Source organism: Grus americana, chromosome 3 (assembly GCF_028858705.1).
Source record: "Grus americana isolate bGruAme1 chromosome 3, bGruAme1.mat, whole genome shotgun sequence".
In the NCBI taxonomy this organism is placed as follows: Eukaryota; Metazoa; Chordata; class Aves; order Gruiformes; family Gruidae; genus Grus; species Grus americana.
In genome coordinates this window covers 7,788,878-7,814,454 of record NC_072854.1, presented here as the reverse complement: position 1 = coordinate 7,814,454, position 25,577 = coordinate 7,788,878, and the positions used below count along the sequence as shown (strand labels likewise).

The 25,577-nt window shown below is 45.6% G+C and overlaps 1 protein-coding gene across 2 annotated transcripts in view; it reads left to right on the top strand.

Annotated features, from left to right (window-relative positions):
- The window catches only part of EVA1A (eva-1 homolog A, regulator of programmed cell death), a 216,022-nt gene that overhangs the window by 148,274 nt on the left and 42,171 nt on the right, over nucleotides 1-25,577 (top strand). The gene's annotated exons all lie outside the window — the stretch shown is intronic.

The window sequence follows — 25,577 nt, the reverse complement described above, 5'->3', positions numbered from 1 at the left end:
GGGGAAGAGCAGGGGGTGCTCAGCATTTTCACTTATGTGTTTGTCTTTCAGCTTCAGTCTAGTGTTTACAGGTTTTTCCTAGGGCTTGCTTGCAGTAGCGTTCACGGGGTTTGTGGGTGTGTATGGTCCCGGCGATTGCTTTTCTGACCAAAAAGAACTGATACTTGCGGGAATCTGTATTACTGTCGCTTGGAGGAGCGGGCACAAATCAGCTGGCATCTGTAAAAACCTGCCTGCGGTGCCTTTCCTCTGCCATTTCCTTATTTGCTTGCTAAATGCACATATATTTATTTATTTGGTAGGAAAATGACAGAAATGCTTGTGCTTTAAAGTGGAACAACTGTGACTTCATGTACTATTTCTGTCACTCCTGACTCGTTCGGTCTTGACTGTTTCTTGGACAAACAAGGCGTAACAAACTGACGGATAAATCCTGAAGCATGTGCTGGAGCCGGTTCCCGGAGCTTTCAGAGTTAAAAGGCTTTCTTGAACTCACTGACACAGGGCAGTAAATTTGAACGTGTCAGTAAGCGAGGGAAAAAAGCGCTTGCAGAGCATTAAACACCAGCAGATAGTCAGCGCTGCACAACCCCAGGGTCTTCACAGGCAGGATTAGTTCCCAACACCTCCAGCTACTCAGCAGCATTTAGAAAGGTCAATTATATGTACAGTATTTACCAGCTAATTGTAAGTGGGGGGAAAAAAGCCTTGGAGTTGGCCCTGGGAAAAATGACCCTAAGGCGTTGTGTACAGTGTGTTTACCTCCAAGTCATTGCTTGACTTATGTTGCTCCCTCAACTCTCCCTTGTTTTATGTTAGTTTTGCAGTAGAGTCCTCTCTGCCTCCCCCTCCCCAGTCCAGGTTGGATGGGGCTTTGGGCACCCTGGTCTAGTGGAGGGTGTCCCTGCCCATGGCAGGGGGCTGGAACTAGATGGTCGTTGAGGTCCCTTCCAACCCAAACCATTCAATGATTCAACGATTCAATTATTCTATGATTCTATGAAGGGGGCTTTGGGCACACCCTGAGCACATCAGTCCTTCACCCCAGCCTTCAGCTGAGGCACATCACCTCCCATGGCCGGGGAAAGTTCAAGCCCCCTGTCCAGCCTTGGCATCCCTTGCTTTACAGCCATAAGCAATGGGAGACCCAGGAGACATTGCTGACAGCTTTGCCTGGAGTCAGTTTCTAGGTAAAAGCTCAATTTTTTTTCACAGTTCCTATACAAAAGCCACTTTTTTTTTTTTTTTTTTTAAAATTGAATTGAGTAGCAAATACTTTTTTGGGTCTTCCCATCTCCCAGACTCTTTCTGAGTACTGTGTTACTCCTTAGTGATTTTTCAAAAAGTATTTTTCACTTTCATTATTCCTCACAACTGGCTTATATCTGTACTAGTGAGCTGGTCTTGATGGTCTGTGCTACTACACTAGTGGTACACATGAGTTGGTCTGAGACAACTTCTGGGTGTTGCTGGGAGTTAGGATGGGCCAGGACACTCCAGAAAGTCAGTTTGGACGTGGCTACCTTGTTTCAGAGTGTAAGAGAGTTTAATAATATGTAGGCATCAGGCTGTGCCAGTTGGCTTCAGGACTGAAGAATGGGCTCTGGCATGGTTTACTAGCAGAGACATAGCCAAGAAGCTAATGAGCTCATGTAACAGAGGGAGGAGAGAAGCTGTAGCAGGAGTCACTCCCAGCACCTCTAAGGAGCTGAAGAAATGGTATTCACCTGGAACTGTGCTCTGTATTTCTTCATATGAAAGGAAATGGGGTGACTGACATTTTTGCAGGGGTCCAACAGGCAACTCATCTCTGAGGTGAATTGAATCATTGCTTGTGCAAGGTAACTGGGGGGGCTAACTGCACTTGAGGTGCTGCTTTTGGGTGCTTGAAGGGTGGATAGGACCTGAAGTCCTTTAGAAATCCATCCTTATATATAGGTGTTGAGGGATGAGCCTCTGTCTCAAATGCAGTTTTGGGTAGCCTGTTTCTAAACTATCCTAAAACTTTGCCTGTGGGTGCTATAGTGGAAGATGAACATAATTTCAGTCTTACTTATTTTGGATCTAAATTTGAAGCCCCTTCATTTTAAGCTGACATCACTGATTTCAGTGGAGTTCTTCCTTATTTACAGCAGTTGAGGGCAGATAAGAATCAGTCTCCTCGTATCTGGTTTTTTCCACGATTTGCAAAAGAGAAAGCAAGACAAGAGAAACCCACTGAGGGTGAGATCATGATGGGAACTGAAGGGTCTTGAGTACCACCGAGACCTTTCTGGCTTTTTTTGCTTTCTTGTTTGCTCCACATCTCAGCTTTTTTGTTTTGTTAGTGGAATTTTGTTCTATGTAAAACCAAATGCTGAAGACCAGGGTGCCCGTCCTGTCTCTCTCCATGCACAAGTGTGTTCTCCACACCACACTTTCAGTGCTCATGGACCCTTGACAGATGAATCAAGGGATGGAGATTCCAGTTCTGCTGCTTACCTTGGAAAAGTGCTCTGGAGCGCAACAGACTTTAAAGTTTGGAAATATTTCCTGTTGCACAACATAAATTGTCTGTTTCAGTTTAATCCTGTTGTCTTAAATTACCTCACCAAAGTACTACCTTGAGTAAAGCCTCTCTTTGTGGCCCCTTCACTGCAGTGGGGGAACAGGTATTGTAAGAGGCCTCAGATTGTGAAGACTCTCTGCAAGAAGGTGGAGTGAGCACGTGCTTCCCTTCCCCCTTTCTTCATCTTGCACAAGGGCAGGGCGAACAAGCCTCGCTTTGTAACAGCTTAGAGGCACAAGTCCTTGCTACTTCTAGTCCCCGAGTCAGACCCTTTGCTGCTCCGCAGGCCCACGGTGGTGACTGAGATGTCCAGGAGAGATCTCTCATCACTGGTGGCTTCTTATGGCTCTGGTAGTCCTTTTCTCTGAGCTGCTTTTCCCTGGTTCAGTACTTGAGCTTGGTGTGGTGCTCCATGTCCTGCCTGAGGTTGCTCCATGGATGCTCTGCTGCTGCCCAGCAGCGTGTTGCCAGCCATCTGCTTCAGGTTTTGCTGGGGTTCACCCAGAGAATAGCAGGAGCATTTGGGGTAGCTTTGGCCCGCTAACACTTGTGGGTGCTTCCCAGCTCAGTCCTGGCTGTCTCCCCAGGCTGAATCAGACGCACTGTGTTCATCCGCTTTGCTCTTGTGTAGCTCCAGCTCCGGTTCTTGTGGCATTTAAGTGCTGATGCACAAATTAAGGTAACATTTACATGCTCTAGTGAGTCTTCAGCTCGCCTGCACAAATCTCTTGTTGTCCTCCTTCTATTGCGGTGCCACTACCTGAAGACAGTCCTTACCTCCTTGCTCTGGGGAGCTGTTGATCCCTGCTATGGGACATTGCCATAGCAAGGAGGATGTGTAGCGGAGATGGTCAGGATCGACCTGACGATATCCCCACCGCTATCCAAACACAGCTGAAAAGGTGCATGCCTCCTTCCCTCTCCAAACACTATCCTGTTTGCTTTGGCTATTTTTAAACATCTTTGCTGCTGGAGACTGAAGCTCGCCATCAGTCTGAGCCTTGCCACCGTGTGACTCACAGCTGTTTAAAATGGGTTAACGCTGAGGATGGAAGGACAGTTTTTGTTTTTCTGTCCACTGCTTGGGACTGCCTGACGTGTTGGTGGTTGTGGCAGAGCCGCTTGCTTCCCAGTAAATTGGCCCAGGGCACTGAAAAGCTCGAAACCGGAGGCTTTTCCCTCTTACTCCTGACCTCTTCTGGAGTCGAACTGGTGAGAAGGAGGTGGGAGGCCTCAGTATCCCATCAGCAATCCCCTCAGTCATCCTCTCCCTCCCTGGAAGTGTTATTTTTGGTTAATTCATACAAGTCTGGGCCTCCTTGGTCTATCCTGTGGGAGGAAGCTCGAGGCTGGAATTTTGTAATAAAAGCCAGATTTTTCTCTGGAGGCAAAGTGGAGGAGGCCACTCCTGTTGCTTCTCCAGTTCTTGTTAGCTCTTGATCAGCTTAATCTGGTTACAGTGAAAGGTTTTCTTTCCCCACTGAGAATAAACTTGACCTCTAAGGAAGGTCAGCATTGGGGTGTTCACTCCAAGATACCTGATTTCTGCAGAGCCACTGGTGAGAATCCTGGCTGAAGCTGCTTGGACCTCATCTTCCTGATGCAAGTTCCCAGCAGTTTACTGGGGATGAGTCTCTCTGAATGAACCCCAGGCCATTTGCAGCATTGCAGAACTGCAGTGTTGCTAAAAACAAGGAGTTTTTCTTCACTGTCCTTGGCCAGAGTTTGTTCTTACCCTGAGGAGCACAGAGCAGTCTGTCCCTTTCCACACCAGCAGCAGCTGGTTTTCTCTGGAGCAAGTACATTTTTGTACCTGCAGTTTGGAAAGCATTCTCAGAGGTTTTCTGTGGTTACGAAAAAAAGCCAGATCTGTCCCTCTGATTTCCCTCATGACCACGGTATTTCAGTGTCCTCCTCCTCCTCCACTGACCATTCACAATAGGAAGACCACCACTCCATGCTCTCCTCTCTTTGAGGATCTTTGAATTGGGGGTCGTTTCCACAGAAGCCGGTGCAGTGGAATGCTGAGAACATCTGCAGTTACCATAATTTGAATATGCAGGTGCTACCTTAACTTGAATATACACAGAGAGCTTGCTAATTAAATCTGAGTTTGCTTCTTATCACCAGTCACTGTACTAAGGACAGAGAAAACAACAGGTGAAACCCATATCTCATCCTCAGTGGTACCTGCCACACTACCTGTAAGATACTCTTATGGAGTTTCCCAGCTGGACTTAATTTCACTGGCTTAATAACATACATCCTGTGCTCCTTTTATTTTACTAGTCACTGTGATTCCCTTCTGACATAGCCTAAAATTATGCAAGTTATGCTTGAATTCCTTTTTTTCCCCCCTTCTTTATTAATGCATACATGGACTGTGTAGTCTTCAGAGATTTATTTTCCTTTAATGAAATCAGCCTCCTTTTCCTGGCTAGTGTAGTGCATGAATGTCACATTTAAATATGTGCTTTTAAGTTCAGTCCTTTCCCTCAGACATATTACTTTACACTACATTTGGCTGTGTTAAACTGCAGTGCTGATTTACTACATCAGTGACCACGAAAGACTCAAATTCCTCTGACTCCTGTTGTGTTGTTTCTCTCTATTTGCTATCCACAATGCTCTGGTTTTGGAAGAGTTGGCAGATTGTAAGATTAAATTTGTTATTTCTTTTCCTCCACTTGATACAATGGTTACAATCAGATTAATATATTTAGCAGATTTGGAGCTGATTACAGAGCAAGTACAAAAAGCTCTCCTGAGAGCAGTGATGGCATGAACGTCACAGCAGCGTGTTGTGCCAGGTATCCCGTGTGCGCAGGAAAGAAGGGTTAAAGATCTGCCCAAAGTGCAGGGAAGCTTCCTCATCTCTCTTCCACAAGTAGGAGCTGGAAGCAGAGAGTGATCAGCTGCTGGTGACAACCCTACATGCTTCCCTTTTTCTTTTCTTGAAGAAGTCTGTAAGTGTTTTCTCTTCTCCGCTGCAATTCAGAAGCGCGAAGGGTGCTCTTCAGCCAGCTAAGGAGGCTTGAACAGCACCGAGCCTGCAAGGAGGGTTTCCATGTCCTCCTGAGTTTTGTCTCCAAAAAACGGTCACCTCTCTTCTCTGTCCCAAACCTGCAGCCGTTGGCCTGTATGGAAGCTCTGGGTATGAGATTTGGTCAGCCAGAGTCTAAATAGCTTTCACTATTGAGTCTTATTGTTTAAAAAGCAAACAAATGCAAAATTGGGAATTCCCTCCTTTTTGTTTGCTTACTTGAAGAAGGCTGAGCTAGGCAAACCTGCCAGGCGTACTATCTCTTCCTGACAAACTGCTTTAAAAAGGTGCTTGCAGGTAGTGACAGCAACAGTGGCAGCAGAAATCCTCCCCAGAGAGGAAGGAGTACACCACGGGCACCGTGACAGTAGTCAAGTCAACCTCCATCTTCTGCTTGCGCCTTCCTGCATGGGTCTGCACCACATCTCCTTCAGGTGGATGAGGTGTCAGGTGGTGAACATCTCATGCACTGCTAGGGAGAACTTCCAGCTGATTAGGAAAAGCTTCTCTGCCATGTCAGCCAGCTTCTGAGAGGACCAAGCCAGGAGGTAGATACCTATTCAGATATATCCCTGGGCTTGGTGTTTCCCGCTGGCTGGCTCTCAGCAGTTTCTCACTCGGCATGTGGGAACACCTAATTGCCCTGCACAGACACCCTGTCTCCCTGGACCGAACATGTACGCTTACAGGTTCTGAGTCACTCCTCAGAAATTCAATGCTCTCCTTTTGACTGCGCTGAATACCTGAACACTTAAGATAGGTGCTCTGGGTCATGCTGCTGGGCGGGATGTGTACAGGTTCGTTATGGTGACACCAAGGTTAGGCTTTTATTAAACATGGCCTGAAGTCAACTTTCCACAGCTCAGCTTTTGCAGGTGCAAAGGACAGACTACAACCCCGAGAAGTATTGTTGACCTCAATCAGTATTTGCAAAGCTGTATGCAAGGCACTGCCTGTTATTCTTACGAAGAGAAGTTATACATGTTAGGAAGGGGATCACATGGCTATCACACCATGCAATCTGACTTTGTTTTCCAACAACATTAAATACTCGCTGATTCTGTCCAGAGCTTGCCTGTTCTGTAATTTTCTAGAGTCGTCTCTGAGGCAGGAGCTTGGTTAAAAAAAAAAAAAAAAAAGAAAAAAAAGTATCCATCCAGGGTCCTAGTTTGCTCTCTGCACAGCTTTAACTGTGCAGCATGCTGCCAAGCATCACACAGCAGAGCAGAAAGCAAGGCAGAGAAGTGCTTGTGAATCACCATGAAACAACATCAGACGAGCCAAGCAGACCCATGTGATTTTAGGCAGGGCTCAAGAATTTCATTCCTTTAGCTTCAACCCAGGGGGCAAATTTGTTCGTTTCCCTGGCATTGCAACAACGTTAAAGACTGCACCCATTTGCCCTGAACTGGTAGGGTTTCTGTTCTGAAACACTTGCTGTTCCTATTGTGTGTGCTAATAGCAGTTAAAGGAAAGGGGGAGGTTCAGTGGGACCAATTCTCACATACGCTAAGCTGCTTTTACCCCCTCCTGAGTATATAAAATATCCCTACAGCAAATGTAAATGGTGTAGTCAAAGTAGTACAAGTGTATTCCAGAATCAGACAAATAGGTTCCCTACTCTGAAGTGAGTATATTTTGCAGATATTTGTGGGGGGATGGCTACCAAGCTGTCGCCTCTCCCCCAGATGCTTAGAACGAAGTGCTGATGTCTGATGGCCACAACAGACGATGGAGGGAAATTTTAGGAAGGTTGAGGCACCTGCGTCTGCGGGCACTGAGTGCTCCAGTGGTCCATCTGTCCCATGCACTTGGTGCATGCTGGTTCCTGAGCCTTGTCTGGGAATTATCTGGGAGGGCACCAGTTGGCTCGGACTAAAAGCATGTGAGATAGCTGTGTAGTAGCATAGACAGTCAAGTTCCAGCACCCATGCTTGTGTCCTGAATGGCTTAATTCACTACTATAGAAATAGCACAAGAGCTTTCTTGACCTTTGATTCTTTCCTCTCATGGCAGAGGTCACATAGTTTGAATCAGCTTGGAGATAAAGTGAAAGCGTACAGCAAACAGCAAAAGACAACCTGTACTGGGGAGGAAGGAATAAAAGGTGTATTCTGGGAAATACAGGAATGCAGGCAAAAATATGAAGAAAACCACCTGCTTGAGAGAAACAACCTCAAGAGATGGACATAAAACTTCCTAACTTTCCTTTCCATGTGTCCTGGACAGCCTAGAGTTATTTCACAACAGTGCATTTTGAAGCAGGCACCCTAAATTATAGTCCTGTAGAGCTTTGGGGCCTAATGTGCCCCTGCAGTGCTCAGGACCACAATGGATCTAGTGGACTAGGTGCAGCTGGAGGAGCTGAGAAGCCTGTGTCCTCCACCAGTCCACCATTCATGACGATAGGAAGGTCATCTTATCCAACTGCAAAATGTGAGTGCTACCTCAAAGCCATCTGTCAGAGGTTTCATTTCTTCTTGCTTGCAACATGCTGGAAAAATGAAAAGCTCTAAGTGACTGCGGTGTGTTATTAATGAGGAAGGTTGGAAAAAAATGACTTTCTGTTGTACATGTTGCTTGAGAAAAGACATGTTATCCATGGTGAGACCTCACAGCATGCAAATTCTCAAAGCATGCAAAAGTTTGAAACTGGAGGTTTTGTTGACCCTGGAAGAAAAAGCAGATTCCAGACTGGGACTCAGGAAAAAAATCTCGTTTCATCAGTATTTTTTCTTGCTTTATTGATGAATGGATGCAGCTCACCTGTGTTGTGGTCTTTGTCCTGTTTATCTTCTGAATTTGCGTACATTTTATTTCTGGGCAATTATAGTTTCAAGAGCTGGCCACAAGGTAGGCAGCTGAAGAGCCTTATTATCTCTTCCATCCTCTCTTTCACTGAATTTCTGAGCTTGAGGTCTTGCTTTCGAGCAGAATTTTTGTGACGGGGACTGTAGGGACTAGATTACTACAGGGAAAATGTGAACTTCCATCAGGGTTTGAAGTTTGGTATACAGAAAACAACCTGATACTTCAATCCGCAAAATCACTCTGGGCCATAAGGTCCTATGGATTAAAACCTCATAGTATAGGAAAACCTAACATAAAATCTCTTTGGCTTTTAAGGGAATTAGTTCTACCTTGTTGTTTCTATTGAACCATGCGGCTTAGGGAAGTATGAAGTAAACTTGCTCAGAACTCCTCGGGAGGAGACATGGACTGCTTGAGAGTGTCTATCTGTGAGGTTGTTCCCCTTGTCCATGGCTGGGTAGTTGATTCAGCTGTTGCACTGCTGTGGTGCAATATATATTGACAAGTCTTTCTTATAAGGTTCAAAGGACGAAGAGAAGTCAGTGCTAAGGCAGGCTGCAGTTTTTGTGGGGGAACATCTGTGATCCCTCGTTCCTTCTTCTAAGTATTTAACCTGTTATATGACTATGCAGAGTCTAGTACTGTAGGACGATACCAAATTGTTCTGTTTGACTTCAGATCAGCTTTTTTGGCCCTTTCAGTCTGAATATAGGCTCATTACAGCTGCTGCTTACCAGGAGGCATTGTAGAAAAATTCTAGCATGCATTTATTTAAATAACATCTGATGTATTCTGGAGAATAGACAGCATGGAGTAGCTATAGTGCTGTTTCCAAAGAGCTTAAATGGCATCCTTGGCAAGAAAATAGAGAGGAAAAAAGATCTGTTACGTGTGCCTGTGTATTGCCCCTAGAATAGGATCAAAGTTACAAAAAGAAACCGTGGTTTTGTTTCTCCACGTTAGAGTTCACAAACTTCCCAGGATCTACATTTCAAGGCTTTCGTCAAACAGATTTTGTACATTTACATTTGTTCAAAATAGTTTCCAGGCAGTGGGTGATTAGTGGTTAGAAATGGCTTCGAGTTTGGTGATAATTAGATTAAGTGAAATCCTTAGGAAAATGAGTATTCCAGATCTTTCATGTTGCCCTGCTTCACCTGTAGACCACAACTCCTTCCACACCCAATCTCTCAGGAGGCATCTCCTTTATCTCCTGTATTTCAGAAAGGAACAGATGAATGCTAGTCAGGAAAGACGGGAGGATGCCTCCAGCCAGAATGAGCAGCAGGAAAAGACATTAACTCCAAAAAAATACCACTTTTACATTTTTCCAGGTTAACTTAAAATGCAGTAATTGTATCTCTCTCCCCAAGAACTCCATGTACTCTGCTTCTTTTGAATTAATTCAGCATTAAGGACTGTGCTGTGCTACTAGCAGGGGGCTGAGGAGGTGCTCTGCGGACTTACAGTGTCTCCAGAGGTGGAGGAAGCACAAGATTCATGGTATCTTGAGAAGACTCTCACCTCCTCAACATGCCAAGAGGGGCACTCCCCAGTAGCATCTTCTGGAGCAGCGCTCCTTCACCTGTGGGTCTGAGGCAGTCTGCAAACAAATGAAGACGACCCATACCTGTACATTTCCATGCTGACCAGTGAGCCAATGAAGAAAATGAGGCAAATAAAAAATAAGAAGTAAATATTCAAAATTTAGCCAATTTTTTTATTATGTGTCAATGAAAATTATTCTCTAATGTTGCACAAGCTGGGCCATGGATTTTTTTTTATAAGAAGATGAAGTGGTATAAGAAGATAGCTTGACCTGTCAGTCCTTGCTAATAGAAGGACCATCTTGTGTCTTGCTCCTTCATTCAGAAACAGGGAGAGTTGAAGGCAGAGTTAAGTACTTAAGTAGGTATTTTTAAAAAAAATCTTTGCTTTACTGTTTTAGTTCAGGAAATTTTGGTTAAAAATCTTGATTTAAAAAAGGATGATGTCTTTCTGCCTTTCTGTAAAAGCTGCAGGTACATGCCTTTCATAGTCACTGACTTGTGTATTTCCAGTTGGTGGGAATGGATTTACAAATGTTTGGGCTTACAGACACACATGGATTTACAAACAGTTGCTTGAAGTGGTTTTGCAGATCTCCTTGTGATAATTACACATCATTCGTGTCTCCAAACCCTGCCAACGCAGAGCTACCTGGAGTGGCAGAAGGAGAGAAACAGTCTCACCTCCTCTGCATCCTGGAGATTTCTCCAGCACTTGGCAAGCCAGCATGGCTCTGTGTGGAGCAGCCATCGCTGGCCACTGTCTCACATCCTTCTGGCCACCATCTCACAAAGTAGGCCAACCCAGGTGTTTTCCTAGGTACCTAAAGAAAAGGTGAAAAAGGACCAGTGAGACCATTCGGTCCATCCTCCTGGATAACGGCAGCCATAGACTTTCCCTGAATTAACTCCCATGGCAATCACAGCAGGCATCCCACCTTTGTTTTTCAAGTGGTACCACCCTTGGCAGTTGTAATTCCACCATCTCCAGCAGCTGACATGGGTACAGCCATTGCTGTCTTCTTTCCTGGCCCTGCAGCCCTTTGAAGCAGCATCTGTGACATTAGTGGTCCATGTATCTTTTTTTTCGGGACACTCTGAGCTGTACTAGATTCTCTCAGGGAATGCATCCAACTTCATTTACAGGACCTGTGTATGGAGAACACGTGAGATCCCTCAGGAAGATTTTCAATCTAAACCTATTTAAAACTTTATATGGAAAAAGAAAAGTCTGGAAGTCCACGCTCAGCAATATAGTATGCATGAGACTCTAATTCACCTTGAAAGAGACCTTTAAAAGAACTTGCAAATGCATGCTGCGTTAGGGATAGGACACGGGTGAGCGCACAAGAGCAGCACCAGATAAACCGAAAACATTGCAGCAACCTAGCTAGGAGGTCATGGGATCCGCGTAGCTGGCGGCATTGCTAAGAAGATCAGTTTATGCTGTGGCCGTTTTTTCTCACAGATGGGATAAAAATAAGATAGATTAAGTATATCCAAGAAAAAATAGTTTTGCAAAGGCTTGAGCAAGCTGCCAATGTCAGCAAAGGGAGCCAGTAATGTAAGCAAACTTCAGAGAGGGAAAGCTGTAGAGTTTTGCCGGATCCAGCAAAGGGGAGCAGCTACGCACACTGGCTGGATGTGGGGTGAGGGGTTGGCCAGGCGATTAGGTTGATTTGTGTCTTCTGTGTTTACCAATGCAGATCCCAATGGAAAGGGAGTTTTTTCTTTTAGCTGATAAATATTCCTGCCTCTAATTTAAAATGTCCCCCCCCTTCTGCGGCCCTTTGGGTTAACCTCTGCCATGCCAAGTCATTCAGGCTGTTAGGTCGGTGTTGAGGGACCTACAGAAATTTGGAACCCCCATCACTGTTGTTATTGTCTGTTCTGCTTCCCCAGGGTTAGATCTACATTTGGCTATGATCTCACACCCAGCTTTCCAGCAGATCCTTAGGAATGGCCCATTTAGGTAAGGTGAGGAACTGCTCCCTTAAACTGGATCTTGTATCAACAGAGTGAGCAGCAGCGCCTTGGCCGTCTGTGCGGTAGGATGCTCCTCGGCGAGCATGAAACTGCAGTTAGGATGTATGATGGAGCAAAAGCAGATGGTGTATCAGGGCTTTGCAGGGCTCGGACGAGCCACAGTTAATGCTTCTCGTGGCTTTGTAGTAACTGGCTGTGAGCTTGGTCTCAGGCAGTGGCAGATCATCTGCCTTCATTTAGTCGGCTGTGAAAGCAGCTTCCTGTTGATTTCTGCTCTTCCTTTCCTTTTTTTGGAGAGTTACTACAGCTGGATCAAGGCTGATGGTGTACTAGGGCTCCATACATTAAGTCTTCAGGGGTGTTGATGCATAGAAAAACACTTTACTCAGCAGTAGGAGGGGGAGACCAAGTCTGAAATGGTGCTCCTCTGATTTGGCAGTATTTACTCCCCTTTGGGGAGGTGTAAATAGTAAGGGGCATGGCCAGAGGGAGCAAAGGCCAGAAGATACCATTCTCCACTAAGTAGCAGTTATTTGTTGGTCTCTGGAGTACTTACTTCAGACAGGTTTTTAAATGCACTTAATTCAGACAGAAGTAATCTCGGTGAAAGGGGCGTTGGGATCGTGTAGGGAACATTCTGGGAATAAACAGCTGCCTTTTTTTGGTCAACAACCATATTTGTTACATTAGAACAAATACCACTATCTGACCCAGAGAGCTTGTGGCAGGAGGCCAAAAATTAAACTGTATTGCTACTGATGAGATAATGGATCACAAAAAAAAATTGCAGTGCTAAAAAAAAAAGAAAACTCGGTCAAAAAGCTGTTTCTCATTTGTTTTTACATTACCCTGAAAATTAAGACAAGTGTAGCTTTTCAGCTCAACCTCACTTTGTAGAGTTGGTGGGTTTTACACTTGGGGAAAGAGAATTATAACTTTCCCACATTGTTTGCGAACTGCATAAGAAAAGTGTCTCAGTGGCAAAGTTCACTCCCCTCCATGTGTGAGGATGGTTAGGGCCAGGGGTTTGATGTGCTTTTATATCAGAAATAGTAACCAGATACAAAAATTGCATCAAGACTGTCAAAGGGCCAAGAGGGAGTTGGATCTAGGCATTGACTGTGGCCCTCCTCTATAGCTAGTGTCTGTCTGTCTGTCTGGATCCGTGGAAGCGATGCCATCAATGCCAATGCACCGATGCCTCTGTCTGGCCAGCCACATCAGTCTCCCATCTGGGTATGATGCAATTTCCTTTGCTTCTTTATTGGGAGATTAAAGGAGCTGCCTCTTCTCCCTTTTCCTTGTAGATAATTTATTGTTTCTGGAATTAATAACTTTTTGTATTTGAAGGTTTCCTGCAGATGGATTAGGAGCGAATGCAAACATTGCAATGGCAATATTTTTAAAGCAAGTATCTACAGTACAGGCTACCTGTTTCCTGATCCCCCTATCGTATAGATCAAGATTCACATATATACCCTAGCTGTCACTTCAAAGGCAGCTTTGGCTAGTAGGTATTGTTTCTTATAGTAAATTTAAGATGGAAAGTACCTTAAATGTCTTTCTAGTAGCTGCTGGGAAGTTCAATGGTGACATTAAGAACTACTTCAAAAAGTTCAGAATTCTCCTCCTATTGGTGTTTGGCCCATTGGGTAAGGTAGGTGTTTTTGAAACAGTGGGACATCCCTGGTTATCATCAAGTTTTGCATCTGGAGGTCCCTCCTCCCCAGAAGCTTCCTTTGTCTCTCTTGTAAGCAGCAAATGGCATCTGCCATAACGGCTCAGTAGCGTTATGTTGGGATTTACTTTAATAAGACATTGAGTTGGAGATTTGGCTGGAGTTGATAGCTCCAGCCCACCTGCTGTAGGGGAGAGATGTAATTCCATAAGGTCTCACAGGGCTATACTATCTTAGCACATGCCATCCCGTCCCCTGGAGCTGTGGGTTTAGCTGGGCTGAGCTGACTGTGCACTGTGGTTCTGCTGAAGCCGTTTTGTCACTGCAGCCCTGTGCCCCACAGATAGGCTCTGCGTGTGGGACCAAAAGGGGCTGCTTGTTCTGCAGCCCAAGTGGTGAAATTGTTGTCCTTTTGGGCTTTCTAGGGCCCAGTTTCACTCCTGACACCTTGGGGGACTTGCCACATGATTTGGCTTTTCTTTCAGCACACAGCTAACTAAAGATATTTATTTTTATTGTTAAGCACAGGAGTAGCATGAAGAGATACAGATGTCCATCAGCTTTGCAGCAAGTTGCAGAGACCACTTCATGGCGGCTTTGGATTGCTTCCATATTTCCAGTTGTCCCATTTTTTCAGATGTAGAAGACTCCCCTGAGTCTGAAACTCCGGCCTTAAGTTTTCCGAGGGCTGTTTCTTTCTGCAACAGTTCTGATGGATTTTTTTGTTTTTCTAAGCAAAAGTCTGCATGGGAATACTCTTTCTGTGTACCTCCTCGGTGGTGTCAGCCCTGTTGGTGATACATGTCCAGGTACCTGGGCTACCATAGACTGGCAACGTGGGTGACGTCCCAGATGGGGTATTGTGAGATGAAACTGAGAACAGTGCCTTGCTTCACCATGAGGTTGTGAAGAGCAGAGTGTCGGAGACTGCAAGTTGTTTTGGCAGCTGCATTGAGTACCTCCTCACAACGTGCATTAAGTGAGGTCTCATGCTAGTTCCAGCAGAGACTCCAAAGAGAAAATTTTTGCACGTCTGTGAGAAGTCTGTCTTGCCTGGAGCCAAGACACAGAGAAGCAGCAGCTGACGCAGCCACCGTTGCTCTGCTTATCTTGTGTGATACTGTCGAGGGCTGAGCTTCGGCCAAGAGTGTCTTCTGTCTCTGTGCAGACACTCTGCCATGACTCTGTCTGGGCATGCACTCTGGCTAGGAGGCGGCAGGTAACAGCTCTGTGACGTGACTGAGGCTGATGCCTGCTCGAGGAGATCTTCTCCTCCCGTATGATGCTGGGAAGCATGTGCTGGGATTGGCTGAGCTGTGATGCTGCAGCAAAGGAGATTTCTGGAGTCTTCCTCCCTCCTTGGCTCCTGGGAAGAAGCATGCAGGTCTAGTCATGTTACAGGTGGCTTCAAACTAAGGCTTGTCCTGACTAGCTCATTGCAGAAGGTCTAGGAGGATGCTTCTCTCAGGTTTAGGTGGTTACCAACAGGAACAGGCAGTGGATTAGGGCTTGAACCTATGCTTGCGTCCTCAGCCTAAAGTGCTACGTAGCCTTGTGGCAGTCCTGTTTGGCAACTGATGGTTGGTCAGAATGTATGAGAGGCACGTTTGCAGGTTTAAAGGTCTGTAAAGTAATCTGGTTGCTTTGCTTAATTAAGGCAGTGTTGGAGAGGGATCTTGTCATCCATGATACAGGGACAGTCTTTCTGCACCCATCCGCAGGTATTTCCAGTGCTCTGTGGGTCAGTACATTCCCACGTTCTGTCTGCCATAACTGAATAATTAGTAATTCTCCCCATGAGAAACCCCAGATCTGTCTGTATTACTGGCCATCTGATGAAGAGTAATAACCAATGAGTAGCTGCTAACACTGCAGAAACAGCCCTTATAAGAGGCAGCTCAGCAGATGATAATTATCTCCTTTGGGAGAAACTTTGCAGGAGGACTTCCCACCTCACTAGATATTTGCTTCACTTGAAATTATTTTGGTGGTATATCTTGGTTCAACATGCCTCCAGTCCTTTCAATTGGTATGAAGATTCACAGCTGGAGTCTGCATAGATGGAGCCCTATAAGGGTTTGCAAAGCTCTTTTCTTGGGATGCATTGACGCTTCCCCCCGTGGGAGGGCAATGAGTGATATGCAGGGTTTAGCACTCATGGTAAGCCCCCAGATGGGGTGGGAAGGCACTTGGACCACATCGCACAGAGGATTTTAGGGCCTCCCTCTGGTAGAAAGGTGGATCCATCTCTAGTGACAGCCCTGCAGTGAACACAATTTATATCCTATGTAATGACATTGAGGTGCTGGAGCGTGTGCAGAGAAGGGCAACAAAGTGGTGAAGGGTCTAGAGCACAAGTCTTATGAGGAGCGGCTGAGGGAACTGGGGCTGTTTAGCCTGGAGAAAAGGAGGCTGAGAGGAGACCTTATTGCTCTCTACACCTACCTGAAAGGAGGTTGTAGCCAGGTGGGGGTTGGTCTCTTCTCCCAAGTAACAAGGGACAGGACCAGAGGAAATGGCCTCAAGTTGTGCCAGGGAAGGTTTAGATTGGATATTAGGAAAAATTTTTTCACCAAAAGGGTTGTCAGGCATTGGAACAGGCTGCCCAGGGAAGTGGTGGAGTCACCATCCCTAGAGGTATTGAAAAGACGTGTAGATGTGGTGCTTAGGGACATGGTTCAGTGGTGGACTTGGCAGTGTTGGGTTAGTGGTTGGACTTGATGTTCTTAAAGGTCTTTTCCAACCAAAACAATTCTATGGTTCTGTGATTCCGTGCTTCTATGATTCTACGGCACCTTCTTCCTCCTCAAATAAAGGGTTGCTTTACTTACCTGGATTTACAACTCCATCAACCAAACCCTGTTAGTAAATTACCCAGTAAATACATAGCTAGCCTCTGCCAAAAAGTTTTTTTGCTCATGAACTTTAACTCTATTGCTTGGAAGGAGAAATTAAGCAGCAAATAGAGTTCCTGGCCCCAGCATGAGGTACTCTCTTTGCATAGCAATGTCAGGTGTGTGATTTTTCACGTCTCATTGACAAAGTGTTACAGGCAAAATGTTTATGTACAAAATGAGCCAATGTCACTTACCTTCTCCATCTGCTGGAGAAGGTCCAGTCCCACTCACCCACCTTTCACGAAAGCTTAATGGAGAGAGCTGCAGAGCTGGTAGCACAGTGATAGATGCAGTAGAGAACAGAAAGAGTTAAATGCCAAGTCTTGCTGCAGAGCTCTTCGTCTTCACAACCAGGGAAAGTGGAAACACAGACTGAATAAATGGGTCTGATGATGCTGGACTGTGAGCAGGTTTTGAACCCTCAATCTCCCCAGCACACCAGCACTTAGCCCTCGGTCTCCTGAGTTATACAACATTACACAGCGCTCTTAAATGGGCCAATTATTTCTCTATGCAAGAGCAACTCAGAGAGATTTTCCTGTCTGTTGACTGAAATATATATTTCATTTTCTTCAAGAAAGCCCATTTTTATTTGCAATTCAAGTGAAATCAATATGCTAAAATGGCATTTCAATAAAATGAGGGTTGTAAAGTAAACAGAGTAAGGAGAAGACAAGCACTGTAAATAGATTTTCAAATGTCAGACAGTTGATATTTATTTTCACATATATAACTTGATTTCACAGTGATAAATATGGGAGACTGACAGCAGATGAACAAGAACTATGGAAGGAGAGGAATGATGTTAAACTGCGTGTTTTTCTCCTTAGCTAGTGGCAACCTGCAGGCATGTATGCGACTCCCCTGGGTTGAAGAGGGAGGACAGGTATTGTTTTTATGTATGTTTTTGGCTGGAAAAAGGCAACTTTACACTATACTTAGAGCCTCTACTGTTGCAGCAAGCCAACTCCTGGATTTTTTTGCTTCAACAGTGGCATGCACAGGGGTTAAAGGGGAAGAGGGCATTAGGGAAGGGCTGCAGGGGGTCATTGCATGAGTCAGTATTGCACTGACGCCCCAGCCCACGGTGCTGGAATTGCCACCTCTCCTACGTTTGTGCAAATCCCCTGGCTTTGCCCAACCTTTCACGTGCTACACAAATGGCTCCCTCTTGCTTTTCCCAGGAACGCGCGGTGTGTTTCTGCTCTGCTAAGCAGTGGCCGCGTTCCAAGCAGCAGCGGCTGCATTTTTACACTCTTGTATTGGAGCAGGACTCGCACGGTTTGACTCATCACTTGCAGTCACCCACAGCAGAAACGCTTGTGATTAGAAACTTGTGAGATCATCCCAGTAGCTTGCAAAAAAGGTTTGGCATCTTTCTGGGGAGAAAAGCAACTGGAAGACCGGAGAAATTATATGTTCCCAGCTGTGAAAGTTGACACAAAGGCGGCAAGTGTAGAAGTGCCACATTACCCCAAAACGTCTTTGAGGTAGTGGCTGAATATTTTTTTATATTTTCTTAATTGCACTATCCCTCCCTTACATGTCATCCTGATTTCCCAAGGGATTGTAAGAGTCAAAGCTGGTTGGTTTGCAGGCCAGATAGAAAGGTAAATGGCCGTAACTCACCTGCAAGTCAAGCTTTCTAAATTAATCGCTATTATTTTGATTAGAAAGAAAGTTTGGGAACACTTTAACATGAAATCAAAGCAGTTTACAAGAAAGTAATTGAAGTAATAATCTGTTTGAGGGGAGAATTGAGATATGATTTCAAATTGGTAAAAAAACCCCAAAATACAAGACAGGAAGGCTGAAAATTAATGCAACCAGCATCTCCTATCTTTGCAGAGCTGGTGAGCAGGGATGTGACATTTGGCAGATGAAGAGAGCATTGATTTGGGCCTGGAGTTCTTCATCCCGGTTCATTTTTCAGGCTTGTCACCACCTGCACATGCATTTTTGAGAGTGGGAAGTTTCCCCGCCGCCGGTGAGCGATTCGGGGGGGTTGGTGCATCTGTGCGACATCCGTGGCATCCAGCAATGGGCTGAGCTTTGCTAAGCTGCCATTTGTCACCTCACTGATTTTAGCTGGGCGCTCTGGATTTCCAAACAATGTTGTGGTTTTTTTTTTTTTTAATTTGGGAAGCTGCTGTCGACATCACCCTAGAAGTGGGCTTGGGCATTTTCTTTGATGTGGGAAGCAGATGTGGTGCTGCCACACTTTGCTGCCAGGAGTCTAAGGTAAGACTCAGACCCCCCCCAAATTTCCCTATTGTTTCCTCTTAATCCAGGAAATTAGGCTGGCATCTTCCTTATTCCTGCTGGTTGGAGAGACTTAGAGCTTTCATTAGATGCTGGATTTTGATCTTAGCTAATAAAAAGCAAAGAAAAATCATGCATGCAGTCTGGCTGGGGGGTTGGATATTTGTGCAATATGAAAGGTCCTCTCAGGTGCAGCCTGTGCTGTACGGTTTGTGTAGTGTTCAGCAAGGCCCTGTCAGTGCTGGGGTTTCCTGTTGCTCATAGCATTCCTTTACTATTACTTTTCTTTTTTGTCTTGCTTTGTAGAATTTGATCTCTGCTTTAAATTAGGTCTCCGGTAATGTGTGCACTCTGATTATTGCAATGTGCCTCGCTGAATAGGGATCAGTCCCTTCCTCAGTCTCAATTCGCTTCACCTTGGCTTATAACTTTACTTTCTGGGGAAAGGAAAGGTTTGTTTTCCTTTGGGATTGCCAGAGATGATGGTCTTTGATTTCTATGTGGCCTGAAATCGTTCTCGGATCCAGTCTGTCATATTGAAATGATTTACTTCTTTCATTGTTTGAATCTCCCCATTATTTCTTGCCAATTCTGTATGCGAGAACGTTCATTCCTGCATTTACCAGGGCTTTCTGTGTCTGACTGAACTGGCAGGTTCACATCTGTCTTTCATAAGGAGGATTTTGCAGACAAGAACTCCCTGGAAAGGGATTAAACCTTTTTGTTGTTGTTGTTGGTCTTGAGTTTGTCACTGCTGAGAGGATGACAAATGCTGTGCACGAGACAAACCACGATGAACGCACGTCCCTCGGAGGGGATGGATGTAATTGTCTCTTTGCCCATTGTCACCTATATTACAATTTACATTAATGAAAAGCCAGCAAGCGCTCATAGTGCAGCAACCCGTGCAGTGCAGAGCAGCTCTAAGGTTGTGGCAGAGGGCTGCTCAGTAATTCTGAATGGATAAAGCAGGACTTCGAAGGGCTGCATATTAGTATTTTCCCATCTTAAGCCTGTTTGTGTACTAATTCCCTATGGATCAGGAACCTCCATTCAATATATATTTGTTCATGGTGGATAACATGAGAAGAGTTCTGTCTGTGCACTGAACTAATTTTTCTTATGTTTCTGGGGGTCTGCTCAATTTTTTTAGATAGATAGATAGATAGATAGATAGATAGATAAAGTGTTAGGTAGTTTTCAGCCTGGAGAAAAGGTGGCTCTGGGGAGACCTAATTGCGGCCTTCCAGTACCTGAAGGGGCCTACAGGAAAGCTGGAGAGGGACTGTTTATCAGGGAGTGTAGTGACAGGACAAGGGGTAATGGGTTTAAGCTGAAGGAGGGTCAATTTCGATTAGATGTTAGAAAGAAATTCTTTACTGTTAGAGTGGTGAGGCACTGGCACAGGTTGCCCAGAGAGGTTGTGGATGCCCCATCCCTGGCAGTGTTCAAGACCAGGTTGGATGGGGCTTTGGGCACCCTGGTCTAGTGGAGGGTGTCCCTGCCTGCAGCAGGGGCGTTGGAACTAGATGGGCTTTAAGGTCCCTTCCAACCCAAACCATTCTATGATTCTACGATTCTATAGATAGAGTTTTTAATAACTACATTTCCCCATCTGGCACAGCTGAAGTGCCTAAGCCCAGACCTCCAAGTAGTTACCATCAGTGCTTATGTGGTATCTGCAGGTAAAATTGTGTCTGAACACCTTGAATGGATTTGTGAAAGCCCTATGAAGCAGAGAAGCCCTGTTCCCCCAGCATAGAGGTCCTTCAGGCCTGGGATCATACAGGCAGTTGTGGGGCAGAGCAGGGAAGCAGCTTTGCCGGCTTTAGTTTGCTCTGACACTGATTTGCCTTGGTGGCCTTGGGCAAGTCAATTAACGTCCATAGTTTAGGTTTCTCACTTGTGAAAGATAAATGCTATGCTGGTTTTACCACATACCTGGTGGTTTTGAGTTAATTAGTTGTTTTTTGAGGTACAGTAATTTTATATGGGGGTTATTCATCGAGTCCTTGGTTCCTTTGCTCGGGAGGGTGTTAATTGCTGTCTACTTATGGGATGGCTCTGGTGAGATCAGAGTAGAGGCATATGGAGGTGAGTGTGTGATTAACAAAGCAAGCCTGGGGTAGAACAGATTTCCCCAGGTGAGAAATTGAGTTGCTGTTGGCCGCTGGCTTTCCTTTTGGCATGTATTGCTGAAAAGGCCCCAGCTTGGGGAGCACCCCATGATGACTCCACATTCATCTTGGGGCTTTCAGAGCTCCTCACTCACATTTGTAGGTGCTCAGCCATGTAAGGGCAGGAAGGATCTGAAATTCCCTCCCTCTCCTATCTGTGTGGCCAGGTGAGGAAGTCAGGAACGTAATTTCATGGACCATAAATACTAATAATTCCAGGTACTTATGATTCGAGCATGCACATTAATGTGGTGTGAGCTCTCTCCCCTGGCTGGAGTCAGTGTAATCACACTTAGGACCTGTTTGTCTTGGCGGAGCTGCCCTTACGAATGAGGTAACTTAGGAAAAGACATTCCTTCACTCATGGCAAACAGCTAAAAATATCTGAACTTCCACAGGCCTTGGGAAAAGAGCAGGAGCCAGGGTAAAGCTCAGAGCACGGACCTCCAGAGATGCAATTTTGCGCTCCTTTTCAGAGCCGAGCAGGGGCTGCAGGTCCCTGTCACCCTGCGCACGCCACCTTTGTTGGACCACGCTTTACCATGGAGCGTGTCTTGGGACTGGAAATGCCTTGCTCACGTTTAGCCGCTCAGAGCATGCAAGTTACAGCAAATGACCTCTGTTCTTTGCTGAAAACCCTGTTTGGCTTCGCAGTGACTTACATGTTGCGTTTACAAGAGTGATGCAAGAGCCCCTGCTCTGCAAATAGCTGTGAGAGTGTCTTGGACAATGACTGCTGCTTTGGGATAGAGTAAACAACACCCTCGTTAACCAAAGATGGGTTGAAGATTAATATGCTTTCCTTCTGCCCTTTAAAATTAAAATTAAACAGCTTTTGTCTAGGATGACGGGAAGAGATACTTGAAAAGGCTTAAATATAGGGCTGTTAAACTATTTGGACATGCAGGGATGGCCTAGTTTGAACTGACCAAGGGCTGGTAGTTGCCTTTCATGTGTGTATGTCTATGTTTAAGAGATTTTTTTTTCAAAATGAAACAAAAAAAGCATCATTTCACAACTCGACAGCAGCTAATGAAGTGATGCAGTTATGCCACCCCCCGAAGATCTGGCCCCAAGCCTTCGCAGACGAAGAAAAGGGCTTGCTCAGGTAGTGTTTATTATGCAGTGCGAGTTCCTGTTGCCGCTTTTCCCGTGCAGCTGGAACCGCAGCCCTGTGTGTTTTTGTGTGTGCGTGCATGCGCTTACTTAGAGGCACTTCATAAATCACATTTGAAAAGTGCATTTTTTTCTTTCCTTGGTTTTGGAATTTGGCAATAAACAAGTCAACTAAGAGAAAAATCAAACCTGGGATTGGTTCAGCCACCACCTCTGAGGGGAGGGGAGCTCCAGAGATCAACATATTTATAAGTGTGCGGTAGCTTGAATGGGTGTATCATCGGCTACTTTTTTGGCAAGGCTGAAGTTGCTTGATTGTTAAGAATGATTCTTTATTATTTATGTCACCCATCTGAGGCTGCTCTGTCTCTGCAGATGTGCCCTAAAGCAGGGAAGCGAAGCACAAGCAGCACAGCCTGACCGCTTTTTATTGGAAATCGCTGCTTTCGTTATGAGAACAGCTTTTTATGGCCAGCCAGCTCGGTCCTTGTTTTCCTTCCAGGAATGCAAGGGGCTGGGCAGAATGAGAAGGGGGGAAATGCAACTTTGATTGAAACTCTGGGGGACCATGAAAGAGAGCAGAAAGGAAAAGCAAGAAAACCATAAAAACACTATAGTGGGGGCCAGTGAAAGAATGACACAGTCCTGAGAGTGTGACAGGGCAGTAGGAGCTGTAGCTCCTCTTTTCTCAGGAAGCTTTTCAACTCTTGCTATGAAGAGTCCTCCAGCTTGTAACCTTCACTAAAGAGGATGGATCAATATTTGGCTCTTTTTGAAGTCCAAGGGAATGTGGATGTTTTTTCACTCGTTTCCTCTTGTAGTGCCTGCAATGGAAAATGGCTGTACCTGTCCATGAGAGCGACTTACGGGTCCCACTCAAAAGCTTTGCTCTGGCCTTTGGTACCCCACAGGGTGCTGGGAGATGCTGTATGGAGAACTGAGGCCAGGAGGGATGTAAAGCATGATCCGCATGAGCACTTCGGTGCCTGTGTGCATCAGCCAGGAATTGGGACCAGAGACCAGTTCGCCCAGTCCCAGCTTGAAGGCTGCAGAAGCCGCACACCGTGCTGCCAGCAACTTTTCTGCCTCCTTGAGCAGGGCCCACTTGAGGCACCCAGTAGGTGTTTGCCTTGTGTGGCTGATGACTGAAGTAAGGAAATGTTTGTGGTCGTCTTCACCTAGAAGCTGGGCTGGCCAGGCTTTTGTTACTGTTGCTCCTGACAGAAGAGCAGCAGTGTGGACATCAGAGCTGCTGTGAGGGACACAGCCCTTCCTCACCTGGGCTGCAAAACTCAAATCTGCCCATGTGGTGGTGAAGCTTCACAGCAAGGCTCTGCCCTGTGGCTTTTGGGCTTAGGGCTGTGCAGCTGCTGAGCTTCCCCAGGAGGAGAAGGCAACTCCTTCAGCGGCACTCTGCTCTCTTCAGGATGTGGAAATTATTAAGCCCTCCTGAGGTGGACCTGGGGTTTGGAAGTGCATCTCTTGTTTCCTGAACTCCACCGACAAGGTTGCAGAAGGTGGCCATTGCATGCACTTTTCTGATGGAGAGTGGCTGTGACTGCTGGGCTTTGCGCCGAAGCCGGTGCTGTCAGTGTGGCAAGAGACCGCTGGAGGAGATGGGTCCTTCAGGGGTCCTTCACCAACTTGGTGGTGTTCCCGGGCATATGCAGCAGATGCCAACCTTAGATGTCAAAGTAAGTCAAGGTGTGAAGAAATGTAGTGAGGTGCCTGGGCAGGAAATCAGTATTTTTTTTTTTTATGACTCATTTTGTTAGTGTTAAGCACTTACTTTCTCCCTGAAGTGAAATTTGTGTGCCTGATTGCTGTGTCACGAATTTTACCTTAAGTGGTATGCCCAGGGCGAGAAATAAAATGAGTGCAAAGAAAAAGCAGGCAGAGCCCAAGCTGCTGCTCCAAGGTTTTCCTTCTCCTGTACAGCTGGGACCAACCTTATGGCTTTTTCTTTGCTATGGCTGATGTGGTAACACCAGCAAAATCCTTCATGCCAGTGGTCACAGCTCTGGCACTCTCCTCTATCTGTTGCAGTGACTGCAGAGAAAGGCTACCTTGTCTGCATCTTTTCTTTTTTTGTTTGCTTTGCCAGGATGATGCATTTATTTGGGTTAGGCGTCAAGCAACATCCACTGCTTAGAACAACACTGCTGACTGCCAGAATCAGGTCACTGCTGGCTGCTCTCTGAATGCTTGGTTATTTCAGGCTTTGGCACTCTGCAACACTTAGATGATGATTTACAAACGTCGCATTGTGGAAGCTCCCATCCAAATCATGCTCCGCCTCATAAAATGGGGATGGGCTTTGGGCAAGGGTGAGACAAGGCAGGATACATCCCTCGGTAAACACATAGATGTGCTTCTCTGAAACAAAAAGCAAGAAGAAAGGAAAGGAAACGCAGGTTGAGCAGCGCCATAGACAGGGTGAAGATGTGGAGGTGGGTGGTGGTGTCATTTAATCATGTTACGAAGAAATGGCAGTTCGTTGTTCCAAGGCAGAAGTGCAAAAAGTAAATGGAAATACCTTCTTCCTTCAAGGATGCAACCTGTGAACCCACTGACTGGTGGCTTTTGTACTGCTTGAAAATAGTAATCAAACACCTGACTGTCTCACAATTAAGAGATGCTAATGAGAAGTTTTCTGTTTCAAATCACACTCCTAGATACGTTATGGTAGAGAGGGGATGGGACTTGTAATAATGCAGAGGTGACTCTTGGGTGCTTTGCCTTCCTCATGTTCAGGGGCTGGGAGGTCTGATCATGCTGAGGTGTGTTTTGGGGCATCAGAAGGCATTTTCTATAATCGTCTGCACATGCGCACCCCCAAAATCCCCTGTAATGGAGAGTTCTTCTGGTCTTTCTTGCTTTTTTTCTATCATGCTGTAGGTTTGAAACATCTTCTCTTTGCTGGTAATGGTTGGCTGCATGGGGGAGTGTGAAGGAAATCCATTTGGACTAAATTTCCAGCACACAGTTTGTCATGTCTGTAAGGACTTGAAAACCCAAATTGCCTCTTCCAGTCCTTTGCTCACTGGATCTTTGGCTTCTGTAGCCAACGTGCAGAGATGATCTAAATGTTCGCCTTTTATTTAGCTCACGCTGGACAGATTTGAGTTTTCTATCTGCTTTCCTAACTTATATGCTTTTCTGCCATCCTTATGGGGTTAAAAAGTATTTTGGTAAGAGCTCCTGGTCAGCTGGCAACACGATGCCTTGGTGACTTAATATAGACCTTGTTACTGCCTCCTTGGAGAACACAGATGATCAAAGCTCAGTTGTCATATCCAGGTAAGGGGATTTGATGACCAAGCAAACAACTGGGACTGAATTAGTCTGGATTAAGTCTGGAAGGCTCTTGAGATTTGGGGAAAGAGACTGGGAAACCAAGAATGATTTGTGATAGTACTGTGTCTATGGCCAGCAGGCCAAAGTTGCTAACACAGGCTGGCTTTCTCAGGACCTTCTTTTACACACGGAGAGGTAACTGCTTCACTCTTGAG